General features: G+C 46.2%; 1 protein-coding gene across 1 annotated transcript in view; it reads right to left on the minus strand.

Annotated features, from left to right (window-relative positions):
* ANO2 (anoctamin 2) overlaps nucleotides 1-17538 on the minus strand; it is a 319849-nt gene that overhangs the window by 226774 nt on the left and 75537 nt on the right. The gene's annotated exons all lie outside the window — the stretch shown is intronic.

Consider the following 17538-nt stretch of genomic DNA (forward strand, 5'->3'; position numbering starts at 1 on the left):
TGCCATCAAGAAAGGTCACACAGATAGTAACTGAGTGACAGTGTGGATCTAACTCATGTCAACCAAATCAAAGTCTGCACTCCACAGCTATGCCATGCCCCTATGTGATCACCCACATCCCTTTCTTTGTGTGTTCCTCCTAGGAAATATCTGATAAATGAGTCTGCCTTCAAAGTATTAAAACTAAGGAGTACCTGCCTTGAGTAAGGCATAGAGTTAGTACCAAGATAATTATTGACATTTACAGTACATACAGCTTTTCATAATGCACAGGGTGCTTTTGCAGACACTGTAGCTCTCGGTCTTCCTCGTTTATAGATGTAGTCATTGAGATATGGAGGTGGTACTTCTCATAGCAAAGCCATGATGGATTAAAGATGGCCACAAATTTTATATACAGATTTTCCTCTTAAGAGGTGCTGTTCTGTTCCCACCCCCTTAAATCTGAGTGGGCTCTGTAGCTGCTTAACCAGTACAGAGAAGGGACACTATGCCAGCTACATCCTTTAGAAGGTGGGCAGTTCTGCTTTGGTCTGCCTTGGTCTCTGGAAGCCCAGTGCCTCTAGGAGGAAGACAATGGGGAAGTTAGAGGAGTCAGAAAGACAAAGGACTTAGGCTGAGCCAGGCCTTTCAGCTGCCCGTCCATGCATCAGGCCTATGAGGGAAGTCTTCTTGGACCCTCCTGTCCAGCTCAACCCCCAGCTAAATTCCACCAAGTGACCCAACTCGATACCCCATGGAACAGAAGAATCCCCCAGCCCAGCTCTGTTCAAATTTCTGACCAAAAACTCATGAGAAAGAAAAAAGTGACTTGTGTTCTCAGCTACTAAGTGTGGGCTAATTTGTCATGCTGCAAAAGGAGACCAGAACAAGAGCCAACAGCCAGTTCTTCTAGCTTGAAAGCCGATTTTCTTCTCTATCACGATATCCCTCCAGGGGCTTAAATCTAGAGAGGCAGTAAAACAGGTATGAAATACAAGATAGACAGAGATAAATGCCACAAAAGTCACACAAAGTATTTGGGGGTTCAAAAAAAAAAGGAGACAGGGCATCCAGTTGATGAATCAGATAAATGTTTCATCCAGGGAGTAGCATTTCTGTTGGGCTTTCACAGAAAGGTAACTTTCTTTTGTTATCACTTTGTTCTTTAATAATATAGTAAGTTGGGGGAGGGGAAGAACATCCCCAATCTAACAACTGAAACATAACCACGGTTCATTTATTCTAGTAAAATTTTTGATGCATTTTGATTTTATTTCAACTCCAAAATTAACACCATTCTAGTAAACAAACAAACCAAAACCACAAAAGTATGTTAACTAAGTATGACCAGTTCCTTCTACTTCCAACCCAATCCCACCCTCGTTTCCAGAGGAAATCTCTACTAACGATTTGAAGTACGTTTCATCCCACTTTCCACACACATTCTTTTCTAAACACAACTATGATCATATTTCCTGTATTGTTCTACCATTTGCCTGTTTCACTTAGCAATATAGCATAGATATATTATCTTTCCAGGTCAGTTCACATACAACCACCTTAACGAATGTGTAATATTACACAGCAGACGTGAATGTTAATGGGTTGAGTCATTTCCCTAGAGACAGGCATTTATTTTATTTTCTATACATGCTTTATCTTGTTTGATCACACCTCTTTATTAACGTTACCTTATAAATAGTTTGAATGAATAAGGCTGGAGGAGATGCAGGAAAAGACATTCTAGGCAAACAAAAAGGTAGAAAAGTTCAAGCTGCACTGAAGAAGGGTGTAAATGGCCCCGTTTCTGCAGCACACAGTGTAAACCAGCTAGGAACTGCACTGCCGGAGCATCTGAGCCCCCTGGCAAAGCCTGTGTTCTTGACAGCTCTACCCTACCGCTTCATTTGCTAAAGCATGAGTTATCGTGGGGGACAAACAGTGTGCAACTTACAATAATGCCTGTATTGTCATTAAGTTCTTGACCATCCTGCCAAACCTCTCCTTCACACACATTGGTCACTGTAATGCAAAGTGTTCACCCCTCAGGAATCCTTGGGCCTTGAGGGACGGGGGGCAGAAAGACGACCCCCTCACGGGTTCCCAGAACACATCTCACAGGTCATCTCAGAGGGCAGGTGCTGACCAGGCACATGCCCTGCACTGAGGCTACAGTGGGCTCATTATACCCATCACCATGTGTCTGTCAATGGCATGTGCGTGGAAATTGAAGTTTCAGAATAGGAGGGAAGCTGATGGATTCTGTCTTCCAGATGCCTTGGAATGACAGACTTGGACCCACCAGGGTACTTCTTCTTTGTCTACTTCTCTCCACGTCCACCTCTGCTTTCCTAGTCTGGAAAGCCTTCAACTACTACAGTAACTGGTTTCCCCATATCTTCTGCTTAGAGTTACCAAGTTTACCAAATAAAAATTCAAGATGTCCAGTTAAACTTGAATTTCAGATAAACAGTGAACCATTTTTTAGCATCAGTACGGTCCCATGCAGTATTTGGGACACACTTAGACTAAAAAAGTATTCATCGTTTATCTGAAATTTCAGTTTAACTAGACATCCTGTATTTTACCTGGCAACTTTACTCTTGTCCACCTCTAATTCACTCTCCACACTGGAGCCAGAGTGATGTTTCTGAAGCAAGAATCTGATCATATCGCCTCCCTGTAAAAAAGCCTTCAACTGGGGGAGACAAACCATGAGAGACAATGGACTCTGAAAAACAAACTGAGGGTTCTAGAGGGGAGGGGGGTGGGAGGATGGGTTAGCCTGGTGATGGGTATTAAAGAAGGCACGTTCTGCATGGAGCACTGGGTGTTATGCACAAACAATGAATCATGGAACACTACATCAAAAACTAATGATGTAATGTATGGTGATTAACATAACAATAAAAAATTTTTTTAAAAAAGTCATCAACAGTTACATTGTCCTAATGATAAAGAGCAAGGTTCTTAACACAGCCCATGTCTTCACACAAAGGTTTTCACACAGACCCTGTAAGAGTCTCCATGTTTCCCTGTCTCCATAGTCTCTTGCTCACGGCACCCAACCACTGGCCCTCTTGCAGTTTTCCCAACATGCTGAGCCTGTTGGGAAAACTGCACTTCACTCTTCATCCCCTCCCTGCCCCCACCCCTACTCTGTTCACACTTGATGCCTCCCTCAATCGTCACTTCCTAGGGAAAGTCCTTCCTGGCTTCCAGACAAGGTCAAGTCCCACCTTCACAGTATTTCATGGGCCCAAATTCCTCTCCTTCATAGCACTTACTGCAGTTATAATTCCACATTTATTCGAGAAATTATTGGATTAAAGACTGGCTACCCTACTGAACCATGATCTCCATGAAGGCAGGATACTGTTCAAACTTTTCCCTATCTTTGAATGAATGAATGAATGAATGAATGATAAATTTGGGGGGAAACCAGCATTGATGATGGCAGTTGCTGCTGCTGAAGGAGCCCAAGCTGGGGACAGAACAGCCATAACGTAACAGGCCTGATAGAAATAAACCAGACTGGAGAATAAAGCCAAAAGCCCAAAGTCTCTGGCGCCCTTCCTGTCCACACCACCTACAAATGTACTTGGGCAGAGGTCAGGAATGCCTGTATTCAACTGGTACAGATTAATCACCCAGCAGCTGTCTCAGGGCTTTGTTCTCGCAGAAGGTTAGCTGAGAACCTCCATGCAGTTCTTGACCCTCACCTTGGCAGTGGATCTGGTGGAGCTCAGGTAGAGAAACACCTAAGAGGAGTAGGCACCTAAGGTATGTCTTTAGAGGGACCAGGCACAGCCCCAGGATAAATTTTGACTGTTTCTTAATGGGGAGCCGGGGAGAGGGGACTCCAAATCACTGAAAGCAATATCATCTGCCTCCAGGTAAATTGTAAAAGGTGTAGAAGGCAAGTCTCACCAGAAACATCAAGGTAATATCCGCTCCACAGCCCTGACCAAGACCCCACACAAAAATGCCCAGGCTGAAAAGTCTGACTGACTTATGCTGGAAAGAGATTTCCTAGACTTCAGGGACTCGTGCGGGATGGAGCCAGACACATACCCACAATAAAACACAGGTGGGTGGCCCCATGGCCCAATGCCACTGACACTAAGCTTATAGGAAAAAGGACCCGCTCCCTACCTCCATGCCTGAGCATGCTTTGTACCTATTCCTAAAACTTCTTCCCTTCCTTTTCACCTGGACGACTCCTACCTCTCCTTCACCTTCTAGGCTTAAGCTTTAACTTTCCCAGAAAAACTTTTGGCCACTTTGAAATAATGGTTGCTGTGGTCTGAATGTTTGTGGCCCCCTGAATGCCTGTGTTCCCCCAAAATCCATAGTTTGAAATCCTCAATGCCCAATGTGATGGTATTAGAAGGTGAGGCCTTTGGGAGGTGACTCGGTCATGAGGGTGGCACCCCTTCCACCGTGTGAAGACAGAGCGAGGAAGGACGAGCTATGAACCAGGAAGAGGGCCCTCACCCAACCACGCTGGCACCCTGGCCTCAGACTTCTAGCCTCCAGAACTGTGAGAAAGAAATTCCTCATTTATAAGCCACCCTGTCCATGGTATTTCATTACAGCAGCCCCAATGGACCAAGACCATGGTTTTCAGGACACTGGCCATCGGGTAACAAAGTTGCTGGGAAATAGGAAAAAAGCAAGATGGCTGCTGGGATGGCTCCAGCTCACTACACCATGGGGCAGGAAGGGGAGACAAGTGGAGCCCATCAGACCCCTGAGCTGAGGAGATAGAACTGTAAGTCTGGGGAGGACAGGGCCACTAGAGCTCACAGGACAGAGTAGTCCAGAGGAGAGAGCTTCACAAGGAGCCCCAGAGGTCTGCAGAAGGTCCCCTGTGAGTATTTGGCCACATGGATACAAGGGAACTAGCTGAGTCTGGAGAAAGAACCATCTAAAAGGACTGTAAATAGCACCTCTTCCCATCAGGCAGAATGGAAAATCTCATCCTCCACAGGGCACTGGATAGAGTACTCAGGTCGACTCAGTAGTGCAGGATAATTAGACCCTAGACCATGCACTGCTCCAGATCCACTTAACAAATCATAAAAGAAAGAACTAGTCTAAGTGCCTTGTAAAGTATTGTCCAAGTCTAACATTCTACAGCTTTAAACATTTAATGAAAAAGAAACACTCATGATGTTTCTATGTTTCAACGTTGTAGGCATCTCCTAGATGCCAGGCGCTGAGCTTGGTGCTTGATCTGCCAAGTGCTGGAGAAGCACAAAGATGGGGATGACCCCTCCAACACCAAATGCTCTGCAATGTGTCCAGCACTTCCGCGAGAACCATTTTATTGGGCTCCATGAAAACTCTGCAAGTGTCCCTGCCAAGTAGTATTAGCATCACTATTTTACAGATGGGAAAACTGAGACTCAGAGGGGCAAGGAATTGCCAGAGTCAGTGGTGAAACCAGACCTGAAACCCGGGTTTCCTGACTCCCCCATCCAGGCTCTTTCCTTCAACCTTTGATCCTTGGAAGGGCTCCATGATCCCCCAAGGACGCAGGCTGCAGTTCCCTTTCTGTCTCCACCAAACCCAGCAACCCAGGCTCTTCTCTTGTGTCCAGCAGGATCCAGGAAAGGCACCCTGATCCTCTTTATTATCATTAATATGCTCAGCGGCGGCATCGTTATTACTGTTATTCTTGGACATCAGAGAATTATGAACATCCTCAGAAATGGCAAGACACATGTTAACCAGCTGTTCCCCATTATGCCCTCCCTGGGTACACGATATGCCTTTCATGTGCTTAAAATCACAAATAATTTTTAAAGTATGTTGCTCTTATTTTTTATTCCAGGGCTCAAATGTGGTTCTCATAAAAGTTCACTTTGGCCTCATTGTCACAGTCTAAGAGGTTTACCGAAATTCCTTCTTTTCTTACTTCTTTTTCCCCTCTTGTCTCCCTCTGCCTCTCCCCTCCAGAGGGGCACAGCACTGTGGTCTGAGGGCTGATTTGTTTCCTTCCTGCATTGGAATCATGTTCTTTCCTGGGATGCAAGGAACCAAGGCTGTGGTGATATCTATCATGAACAGATACATAGTACTGTCCCCATTTTACAGATAAAGAAACCAAGGAACAGAAAGTTTTACTAACATGCCCAGTGTCGTACAAACATGAAGAGGTTCAACGACCTCAAAGATCAAGGAGAAGATATAATAATATGAGCTATAAACAATACAATCTTGATTTTCTGAGTCCCTTATCTGTAGTGAGCAAAGGAGGCCACTTCTTACAACTTGTAGGAAAAGTCAGCAGGATGAGCAGAGACCAGGCGTAAAGATGGAGGTGAGCCCAGCTATGAGCATGTGTGTCTGCTTATACCCCATGACCCAGAAGGTATTACTCCTAACTATCTGCCTCTTTTTTTAAAAGATTTTATTTATTTATTTGACAGAGAGAGAGAGAAAGATAGAGAGAGCGAGCACAAGCAGGGGGAGTGGCAGACATAGGGAGGGGGAGAAGCAGGCTCCCTGCTGAGCAAGGAGCCCAATGCAGGGCTCTATCCCAGGACCCTGGCATCATGACCTGAGCCAAAGGCAGACACTTAACCAACTGAGCCACCCAGGCACCCCTATCTGCCTCTTTTAATCTATTTATGCTTTCCGCTGTTCCTCTGGTCACTGGATAATTGAGGGTCAACTGTTATTATTTACAACAGCTCGCTCACCTTGAAAAGTAGGGCTGGGATGAAGATTATCATCACACCCACTTACTGACGTTTACTTGCAAAAGGAATAGGCACGCTGAAACATCAGTGTGAAGCCTGGCACCGCAAGCCACCAGCTGGATGAGGGTAGATGCCTCTGGACTCAAGAAGTTATGAATAAGAGAAACTAAAGATGCAGCAGAATTTGTCCCCTGTTCTCATGCCCCTGTTGGTACCTGAGGGCAGAGAGAGGGTCACACATGCACACACACACACACACACACACACACACAATGTGTGCACACTCTGCATCAGACCTGAGTAGTCCCCCATGTAAGCATTTACCCTTGCATGTAGGTGTTAAGCTATTCACCAAAGTGCAAATAGCACCAGGAGCCACTAAGATCAGCTGCATCCTAGACCCCACAGGGAGACACTGTGTAACACCAACAACGGGAATTAATGAGTCTTTTCATCCCTACCTGTCTGTGCCTACAGGTCCATTTCCTGCCTGACGCACCACTGAGTGTGGAAAGTGATATACTTACAAAACGCACACTCTCCCATTGTCTAACTCTGTATTCATTTATGGTTTTCAATTCTGTTTTGGTATGTCCTCTACACATGAATGAATGTTTGCTGAATTTTGAAAAATGGGCTAAAATCCAAACTACTTACATGGCTAACAAAGCCCCTGTGAGCCGTGCCTCCTGCCTCCCGCCGCACGCACACTGGCATGTGGGCTTCCTCTCATTTCCCCACCCCGGCTTGGCTTTTCCCACCTCGGGACTGGATGACATGTGCTTCCCTCTCCTGGAAAGGTTCTCATGTGCCCTCCCCACCTGGCAAACTCCAACCCAACCCTCAGGTCTAAGCTCAAATGTCGCCTTCCCTCACCTCCCCCCACACCCCTAAATTGGTTTCCTCTGGTTGGCTCTCTGTCCACTCTGTTCTTTTTCCTCTGTGGGTGCCTCCCAGCTCATACAGCTCTCTTCTGAATCTTCACCATGCTGAAGCCACATGGCGCTAGGACCAGTTGTAGTCACCACTGAATCACCCACCCTCAGCATTCAGTGGTGACTACAACTCATAGCTAGTGATACTCATAGCTAGTGATACTCAACAGGTATTCACCGGTTGGATGGATGGATGGATGGATGGATGGATGGATGGATGGATGGATGGACAGATGGATAGATGGATATGTGGATGGGTGGATGGATGGATGGATGGATGGATGGACAGATGGATAGATGGATATGTGGATGGGTGGATGGATGGATGGATGGATGGATGGATGGATGGATGTGTGGATGGATGGATAAGTGGATGGGCGGACAGGTGTGGATGGGTGGGTGGATGAAAAAATGTAGCCTTCCAGAAAGGCTAGGAACCCCTCTACACAACCTAGCCCCATTCCAGGTACAGTGAGACTCTTCCCAAATGTTTCTTGGCAACTGAAGGAGCAGCTGAAAACCCAGATCAGGGATAGCCACTATGGTTCATGGGCTGCCAGCCCCCCCCTACAGACAGCCCTAAGGGATGGCAACGGTCCTCCCAAATGCCCTCGGGTGGGCCTTATAGCCCATTAGGCATCAGTCTGCAGCCCACTGCCACCATAGATTAGGTGTGGTATGTGGGACCCCTTCTTTCATTCATCATCCCAGGCCCCTTCTAGGTGCTTCCTGCACCACAAAACCAAATCCCTGCTGTCACAGAGCTTCTCACATAGTGGGGAGACAGACAATCAAACAAGGACTCAAATACATGACTCAGGAGTGGGCAGCACCGAGTGTTAGGAAGGAAAAACAATGGAAGGGGGTGGAGAGTGGAGGGGGCCGGCCTCGTATAGGGTGATCAGGGAGGCCTGTCCAAGGAGGGGACATAGGAACAGAGCCCCCAGAGATGTGAGGTAGTTAGAGAAGGTCTTCCGGACAGATGGAAGACCAAGCTGAGATGTCCTGAGATGGAAACAGGTTTGGCATTCTGGAGGAACAGCAGGGAGGCCAGTGTGGCTAGAACAGAGCAAGCAAGTAGGGAGTGGTGAGAAATCAGTTTCTGTACCAGAGGTGGCAAATATGGCATCTATTTCAGGTCCCTGACAGAGACATTGTCATTCCTGGCCCCTCTCTGACCAACAGCTCTTCCTGCCTATAGCAGGAATCACAGAACACCCTCAGGTTGGACCATGCCTCAGCCATGGGACACATCCGTGGTCCCTGTCCTTCCACCCAGTGCCCATCCTTGGGCTTTCATTGGTGCAGTGCTGGTAAATGCTTACCAACTACTTAAAGGAGGGGGCTCGGGTTGCTGATGTGTAACATCTGTGGATTTCTATGGTATAAATAATGCCCACCATGGCCATTTTCAAGCTACCAATGATGTAACGACCAGCGTGCAAAATTCCTGAAAATGTAACAATCAGATTTCAAGAGTGTTAGGAGTCACCATGTCAACAACCTCAGTTCTTACTAGGTAAGAAGAGCTCCATCCAAGTGCCAGAAGCTGACTGCCCCTGCCTGCTTCTTTCCCCTCCTGCTCACCCTTCCCCATACACTCTCAGGAGCAGCCATGGCCAATCTGGAAGAGCGTCCACATGGCCCAGTTACTCAGGACAGTCCTGGCATACTCAACATCTAGTACTGCATCCTGGCATAATCACAGGGCCCCACTTGGGATGGTAAATTCAATGGTCAGCCTGCCCGCTGCCCTCCAGCACTAAGCCTGGGATCCAGGTCCCAGCCAGCCCCAGGCTGGCATGTGCTACCCCAGTTCAGAGAGACATGACTCGAGGCTTTAAAAAAAGAAAGCCACCACTTCTATCTCCATTTTTTTAACCCTGAGTCTTAAAAATACTTAATACAGCCATTCAAGTTCACTTCCCATTACATTTTCATATTTTCAGTGTCACTGTTTCTGAGCCCCGCATCAGGCTTATCCACTAACAGAGCTGCGTGACGTGGGCCAGGCCTGTATGGTCTCACCAGGCCCCTATGCACGTCTAGAACATGGCCGTGTGCCACATCAGGTTCCTCACTCAAACCGCAGCACGTAGGTGGCATCAATTATCTTGTTTTTATTTTTGAAAATGAGAAGCATTACCAAAAACAAAAAAAAGGAATAAAAAGTCAAAGTATTCTGCACTCTTTCCAGCCCATTTAAATAGCAATCAAAGAGCGTGCACCAAAAGCCCATAAAGATATCAAATACAAACATTACCCTCTAAGCTGCACCTCTATTAAAAACAAATGTCTAAGAACAGACAATGACAATGTGGGGCAAGGCCCCACCTACAGCCAACCCTACATAAACACCAACAGTTCTGGTTCATTTGAAAATTACTGCCAGTAATAATAAAAAGAGTCTGCCCTGAAAGGCATCTTGAAGGCTGAGCAGACAGTGACCTTTCTCCCTGTGACCAGGGGTCTACAAGCTCTCCATCCTTGACAAAGCTCATCGAGTTTCTCCTGCTTCTTACTTTCTGATCACCAGAGAGGATTCACTGAACTATCAAAATAGCCCCAAAGAGTAATTATTAGCTTATCACCCAATGAAGGAATGAGTTGGTCAGGATGAGGAGGGATAAGAAGGTGCCTCCTGTTCTGGAAGACTGCATGAACTGTACACAGCTGTGAACTGGAAGCCCACTATTACACTGTGGGTCACAGCCACAAGAGGGTCCTGGGACTGGGGGAGCAAGCATGATCTGGCATCGGTCAGCCAATCAATCTAGTATTTACTGATCATCTATTATTTAGGCAATATCATACTACAGTTTGCAGGGAACACACAGGAAACATAAACTATAATTCCTACTCTTAGGCGGTGGTTGGGGAGGGTTTATGGCACCTTTGGAGACACAAGAATATAAGGCATCCAAAGTAGTTAAGGAAAAACTAACCAATGAGAAAAATCCTGACTGTAGGTTGCCTAAGAATCCATGTAAGGAATAAAGGAGGGTCTATGAGGGAAGTGAGATTTGGGCTGAGACACAAAGGAGGAGTTTCTTTATTGTTTATTGTACATGTAGAGAAAATGGGGAGATAATTCCAGGACCAGAGGCAAATACTGAAAGCATTTGAAAAGGCTCCAGCCCCTGGAAGAGAGAGTAAAGTACTCCCTCTTGACAATAGTCTAAATCAGGGAGCTCAGTGCAGGCTCCACAGAGAGGCATGAGCAGGAGAACTCAGAGGAAACCCAGTGACGTTACCAGGCTCAGGAACAAAGGCAGCCCCAGATACGGAGTAGGGACCCACAGGCTAAGTGTACTACCTCATTTAACACACAGCTTGAAGAAGTGTCAGATGTGGGATACTTTTACTCTTAGATATTTGGACACAATCAGAGTGTGAATGACTCCACGGGGAGTATCTGTCCTTGAGTCCCTCTGCTAACATCAACAATAGGGGGAAGAATGAACAATTCACTAACTCAATTGACTAACATGTGGACTCCAGCATTTTAAAGCTATGACAGAGAAGTCAGGGTCCAACCTCCAAAATTTATAGGTGAGAAAGCTATAATCCAGGACTGCTAAGTAACTTACTGCACCATCCAAAGCAATGACAAAAGAAAGATTCAGCTGTGTTACCTCTCCAAGCTCAGGAGTATTCAATCTAGGATGGAGTTTCCCAGATTATGTTCTGCAGATAACTGGTTCCCTGGGATACCTAGGAATACACCTACAAATAACCTATGAGTGTTCAGCAGGAAAAGAGTGAATAAAATGGAACCGTGTTCTTTACTAAAAGTCTTCTCAGAACTTTTAATTTGTCAGACAAATGGTAATAATTAGTGTTTCTAGAGTTTGTTAGACCATGAACTTATTTTAAAACAGGACCACTGGAACACCTGGGTGGCTCAGTTGGTTAAGCATCTGCCTTCAGCTCAGGTCATGGTCCCGGAGTCCCAGGATTGAGCCCTGCTCAATTGGGCTCTCTACTCAGCAGGGAGTCTGCTTCTCCCTCTACCCCTCACCCTGCTCGTATTCTCTCTCTCTCTAGTAAATAAATAAAATCTTAAAAAAAAAAAAAAGAAGACCACTGTTCTTCAGTTTAGGCTCTGAGAAATGCTATTCTAGACCATGCTAGCTTAAGTCTCATTTTAGACTCATTAAAGTGAGGTAGGAGCACGGCTGCAGTCAGACAGAAATGAGCCCTAGATCTAACCCCCTCATGCCATGTGACCTTAGGTAAGCTTATTAGCCTCTCTGAACCTGTTCCCTGGGCTTGGGCCTGCATTACCCCAATCTCAGCCTCGGCCTTCACCTGGTCTTCTCCCCTGGGAAGAGTCCCTGAAGCTGGCTGGACACCAGGAGCCAGAGGGAGGGTCTTCCCGTGGAGCTTCTGCAAAAGCCATGCTTACCAAATCAGAATCTCTAGAGAGGCAGTAGTAGGTACCCGAGCACCTTCCAGTAATTTACAAAGCTTAATAGAATTAATATTTTCCTCGAAGGGGCCACTCAGGCTAACCAAAATGCCAAGTGGCTTTGCTTTTTAGCTGGAATTATAGTCATTCAGTGTGGTAACACCAATTTTCTCACACTGATCAGAAATTTCTTAATGGCAGTTACATATGTTTTCAGTTAATGAAAATGAAAAGATGAATTATTCTTTAATAAATGCTGCTCAGTAGATAAAAGATATTTCCAACCATGAATTCCATGGAGAGACTTAAAGGATGAATGACATTTCTTTTTTGATTTGAATCATCGGCTCATCAGAAATGCACATACATTACTTCATACCAGAATCCACCCTGCACTACAGTTTAACGTGACTCATCAGTTCTTACCCAGAAGCATTTAAGAAATGGCTATACCAAGAATATTCCAGCACCTTATATACACTCATTACTGAAAATAGGTCCCTTCTATTGTTTGTGTCCTTTATATAACAATTATGCTTTAACAACAGGAAAAAGTTTGCTTCCTCTGCCCAAATGGATGCTCATTGCCATGGATTATGTGAGCCACAGTCCTTTCTGCCTTGGCTCCCAGGAAGCTCAAAGTGAAATCTGTCACACTTGCATGAATCACTCTTATTTTCCATTTCTACGATCATCATTTCCCCTGCACTTACTTACTTCCCCCAATTACAATGTTCTTTGTTATTTGTCCTTTTTTAAAATGATCCATATGCATTTATGACTTTGGTTGTAACCCATCACAAGTCCTGTTTCGGGAAATAGGCTAAGATCTGAATTAACCCCAGGTTCGTGGGGGCAGAGCCAGGAGTCAAACTCATGTCTCCGTTTGCCACATCTGCTGTCTGTCCCTTGAAATGGGCACCTTTGGGCGCCTGGGTGGCTCAGTCGGTTGAGCGACTGCCTTCGGCTCAGGTCATGATCCTGGAGTTCCGGGATCAAGTCCCGCATCGGGCTCCCTGCTCGGCGGGGAGTCTGCTTCTCCCTCTGACCCTTTCATGCTCTATCTCATTCTCTCTCTCAAATAAATAAATAAAATCTTTAAAAAAAAAAAAAAAAGTAAGAAATGGGCACCTTTGAGGCCTCCCTCCTGTACTGCGGGGCTGAGCAGCCTTCCTGCTGGCTCCTCCAGGGACTGCATCAAGGACCTCGCGTATGCAGCCATTATGTTTAGGGACGCCCCAAGGAGCCATGCTCTAGGAAACAGAAATCCCCCAGCACACAGTGCAAAGGCCATCTGTTCCTGCCTCTCCCCAGATTCCATGTCTGGGCTTCTGGCGGCCTTGGCAGGTCGAAAGAACTGGGTAGGATTTCCCCCAACACTGCAGATGCTGGCTGTGAAGGGAAACAGCAGGAAAGAGCCACCCAATTTTTGCCAACCGTGCTGCCCTCTGCACCTCACATATGACCAACAATAGCGACAGAAGTCATGGTACCAGCTATCATGTGTTGCATGCGCCGCTATGCTAGGTATCCCACATCAGGACGGCTCCTTACAACAGCCCACCACAACATTTACTACTCCTGTTTTGGAGATGAGGCTTGCTCTAAGGCTGCTTTCCTAAAAAGGTAGAACTTGCTGGAAGTTAACAGCCTCTACCTGCATGCAAAGGGCTCATAAGCTAAAGTCCTCACAGGCTCCTGGGAACAGCAAATGTGGCCCCTGAAACATCAGTCTCTCTACTGACAACAGCCACGTAAGTTTTGACAGACTGGACAAAAGTGATTTTCACCCACCCCAGGCACGTTGCTTCATCCAAATTCAGTGGACTCTGGCTGGATTAACATGATTTCATGAACAAGAATGGATTCCGTTACCTCCCCCTTGTCTGTTCCCAGCCTTGTCTCTGCTGTAGGGAGCACTTGGAGAATAAGTGAAATAAGGGGTACAAGGGGGGATGTTCGTTCATGTGGATAAAAAGTTTATGAGAGAGAAACATCAATGCTGGTAATGAGCAAAGCTGAGAAAGCACCCATTTCAAACCTTCCCGAGCTGCCCGGGGCCAAAGGCCAGGCCTCCCCACCCGGTTCCTGTGCATGGATGTTGAGTATGTCTCACAAAATGCTGGCTCTCCTGTTGTTGTTTTTGGAAAATAAATCCTTCCTTCCAAGGTTCCCCCTCCCGGTTAATATCTGTGTTCAGGACTCCGAGTCCCTGGACACATTACTATGGATTTGTCCAGGTTTGAGATCTCAATTTTGTGATTTCCTCTCCATCTTCCTGGTCTCTCCAGACCCTGCTGAGTTGTGATACAAACCTCCACCAGCCTGGGGGATGCTCAACTGATCCTGCGCCATGCCTCAGTCTTCCTCCGCGTTCCCCTGGCCACCAGGATGTGCCCTATGCAAATGTAGTTTATTCTCCTCGTAGTCACTTCCCAAACCCACTAAAACGGAGGGAAATGCCACTAGCCTCAATGCTAGCCTTGTGCAGACTGCCCTGTCTCGTCCTCTCTGTCTAGGCCCCCTTCTCATCTCAGAAACTGGGTGAAACCCCCACCTCTACCCTTGTACTCAGGTTCTCAGATTGACTGTGAAAAACATACGCATCCTACCCTGCCGACTGAGTTATATCCCCCCCTCTCCTGGTCATGACATCTCCTGTGAGGCCAGCCATTGCATTATATGGTACAAAGATCGGGCCGTGTGGCTTGAGCCACAGAAGGATGCCACAACAGCCCACCTGTGTCAAGTCTGGGACCCAGAAAGTTTGGGGGAAAGTTCTTTCTGTTATATCTGCAGCCTTCCAGGAGCCACCACCTGGCTTTGCTGTCCCCAGACTCCCTGGCTCATCGTATTTATATAGAGACCTGTGCTGTGCTAATGAGTTGCCATTTGAGACAGTATTTAATTCATGCTTTGCTCTCTGGGTATGTGTGTTCCTCCTGTTGTGCCCTTTGACTGTAAGCTCTCTGAGAGCCTGGATTATTTCTGTGCTCTGCAGTGTCTCTCCAAAGACCCTCTACAGTGGGCCCTCCAGCGGTGCTGACTGCAGGGAAGCTGACTGGGGGATTAGGAATCGAAAATGCACACCAAAATATTCGAGGGGGTGCCTGGGTGGCTCAGTTGGTTAAGCGACTGCCTTCAGCTCAGGTCATGATCCTGGAGTCCCGGGATCGAGTCCCACATCAGGCTCCCTGCTCAGCGGGGAGTCTGCTTCTCCCTCTGATCCTCCCCCCTCTCATGCTCTCTCTCTGTGTCTCATTCTCTCTCTCAAATAAATAAATAAAATCTTTAAAAAAAAAAAAAAAAGAAAATGCACACCAAAATATTCGAGTACACAGACACAATGATAAACTCCTATATTTCCATAGCACTGCTTAGGGGTTAGAGTCTTAGAACAACATTCTAAGAGAGGCACCTGTGTGGCTCAGTCAGTTAAGCGTCTGCCTTCAGCTCAGGTCATGATCCCGGGGTCCTGGGATCGAGCCCCGCATCGGGCTCCCTGCTCATCGGGGAGTCTGCTTCTCCCTCTCCCTTTGCTGTTCCTCCCTCCCACTGCTTGTGCTCTCTCTCTCTCTCAAATAAATTTTAAAAAATTAAGAAAAAAAAAAAGACCAACCTTCTAAGAAAAATAGGGCAGGTATTATTACACCCATCTCATAGATGAGGAACTGGGGCTCCAAAAGAGGAAGTGACATCCCAAAGTCACACTGCAAATACCTGCAAAACCAAGGCGAGAAATCTGGGCTTCTGAGTACTCGCCTAGCCCAGTGCCTGCCACCCAACGCCTCCAAAAGGAAAAGGAAGGTGGGGCGGGAACAACCTAACTGCCCATCCACAGATGAACGGATGAAGAAGATGTGGTATGTGTGCACAGTGGCATCTCACTCAGCCATGAGAAACAAGGACATCCTGCCATTTGCAACATGGATGAACCTTGAGTACAGGATGCTAAGTGAGATTAAGTCAGAGAAAAAAAATGTACTGTAGGGTCACCTGTGTGGCTCAATCATTAAGCATCTGCCTTCAGCTCAGGTCATGATCCTGGGGTCCTGGGATCAAGTCCCACATTGGGCTCCCTGCTCTGCGGGAAGCCTGCTTCTCCCTCTCCCACCCCATCACCCTGTCACCCGCCGCTTGTGTTCCCTCTCTTGCTGTCTCTCTCTCTCTGTCAAATAAATAATAATAATAAATCTTTTTTTAAAAATGTACTGTGTACTACCACTTATATGTGGAATCTAAGAAGCCAAACCTGCAAAAATAGAGAGTAAAGTGTGGTTACCAAGGAACCAGGGAGGAGGAGGGATAGGACAGATGTGGTTTAAGGGTTCCTACTTGCAACAAGTAGGAAATAAATGCTAGAGATCTAATGCAGAGTATAGTGACTACAGACAAGGATGTTGTATTATAGCCAGACTTAATTATTCTAACCACTAAAAAGAGTAATTATGTAACAGAGATGTTAATTACTGCTACAATGATAATCATATTACAATACATAAATGTACCAAATTTACAGGCTGTAGATCTTAAATTTACACAAGGTTATGTCAAATATATTTGAATTATTTTAAAAATGAAAAAAAAAGACAAAGAAGGAGGGAAATTCAGAGATGGCTGCATTGTAATATGTCCTTGCCCTTATCATCTCATCTACAAATTCAAGTGCAGGCACTACCTAAACTACAGATAGTTCCAGTAGACTAAGCATATGGGGGCACATAAATCTGCAGGAAAATAGGTCATTTAAACAGATCTATGCTCTCAAAGGAATGAGCCTATGAAAGGACAAGCAGAGACCAGGGGCAGGAACTACATGGGGGCTGAGTCTGGGAATGAGGAGGAGAAGAAGGTGGTAGAGAAATGAGAGGTATGGCAGGATGTCCCAAGAACAGCGAAGGAGGCTAGGAAAAGGCATCAGGAGAGAGGTGGAAGGGGAGAGAAGAAGGATGGGAAGGAGAGCAAAGAAGAAAGAGACATAAGAGGGAATAGAAGAATACACACTTTTTCTATGTCTCTAGCTTTCCTCCTATAAGGAGCGTCCTGGGAGATAGAAGCCATAGCATGGGCATTAGAGTTTTGCTCACCTTCTTTCCAAGGATCAGCCAGCAAAGATAAAACACAAGAAGCAAGATACAAGTAGAATGAGATTAAGAGAACGTTTGATACTCACATAAACCAGAGAAAGGAGAAGAAATATACTGAAGTTAGAAGCAGAAGAAAGAGAAGTGAAAGGGTTGGCCAGGTTAGGACACCACCAGGGGGAAGCAGAAGCTTCCATCCGAGACTGATACTTGGGATGAGTCGAGGAGAACATCAGTGGAGGAGGAGTAGAGGGCCATGACAAAGATGGCCTGCATTTGAGGACCATGGGCTTAGGAGCAAGAGGTCCAAAACTAGGAGACAACACAGCAGTGCAACTGAAGGGGAAAAGACCCTGGTGTGGTCCTTGTGAAAACAAGACACTCCGACAGGTGACCCCAAAACATTTACTTTTTAT

This window comes from Leptonychotes weddellii, chromosome 5 (genome assembly GCF_054177405.1).
Source record: "Leptonychotes weddellii isolate Sample4059 chromosome 5, ASM5417740v2, whole genome shotgun sequence".
NCBI lineage: Eukaryota > Metazoa > Chordata > Mammalia > Carnivora > Phocidae > Leptonychotes > Leptonychotes weddellii.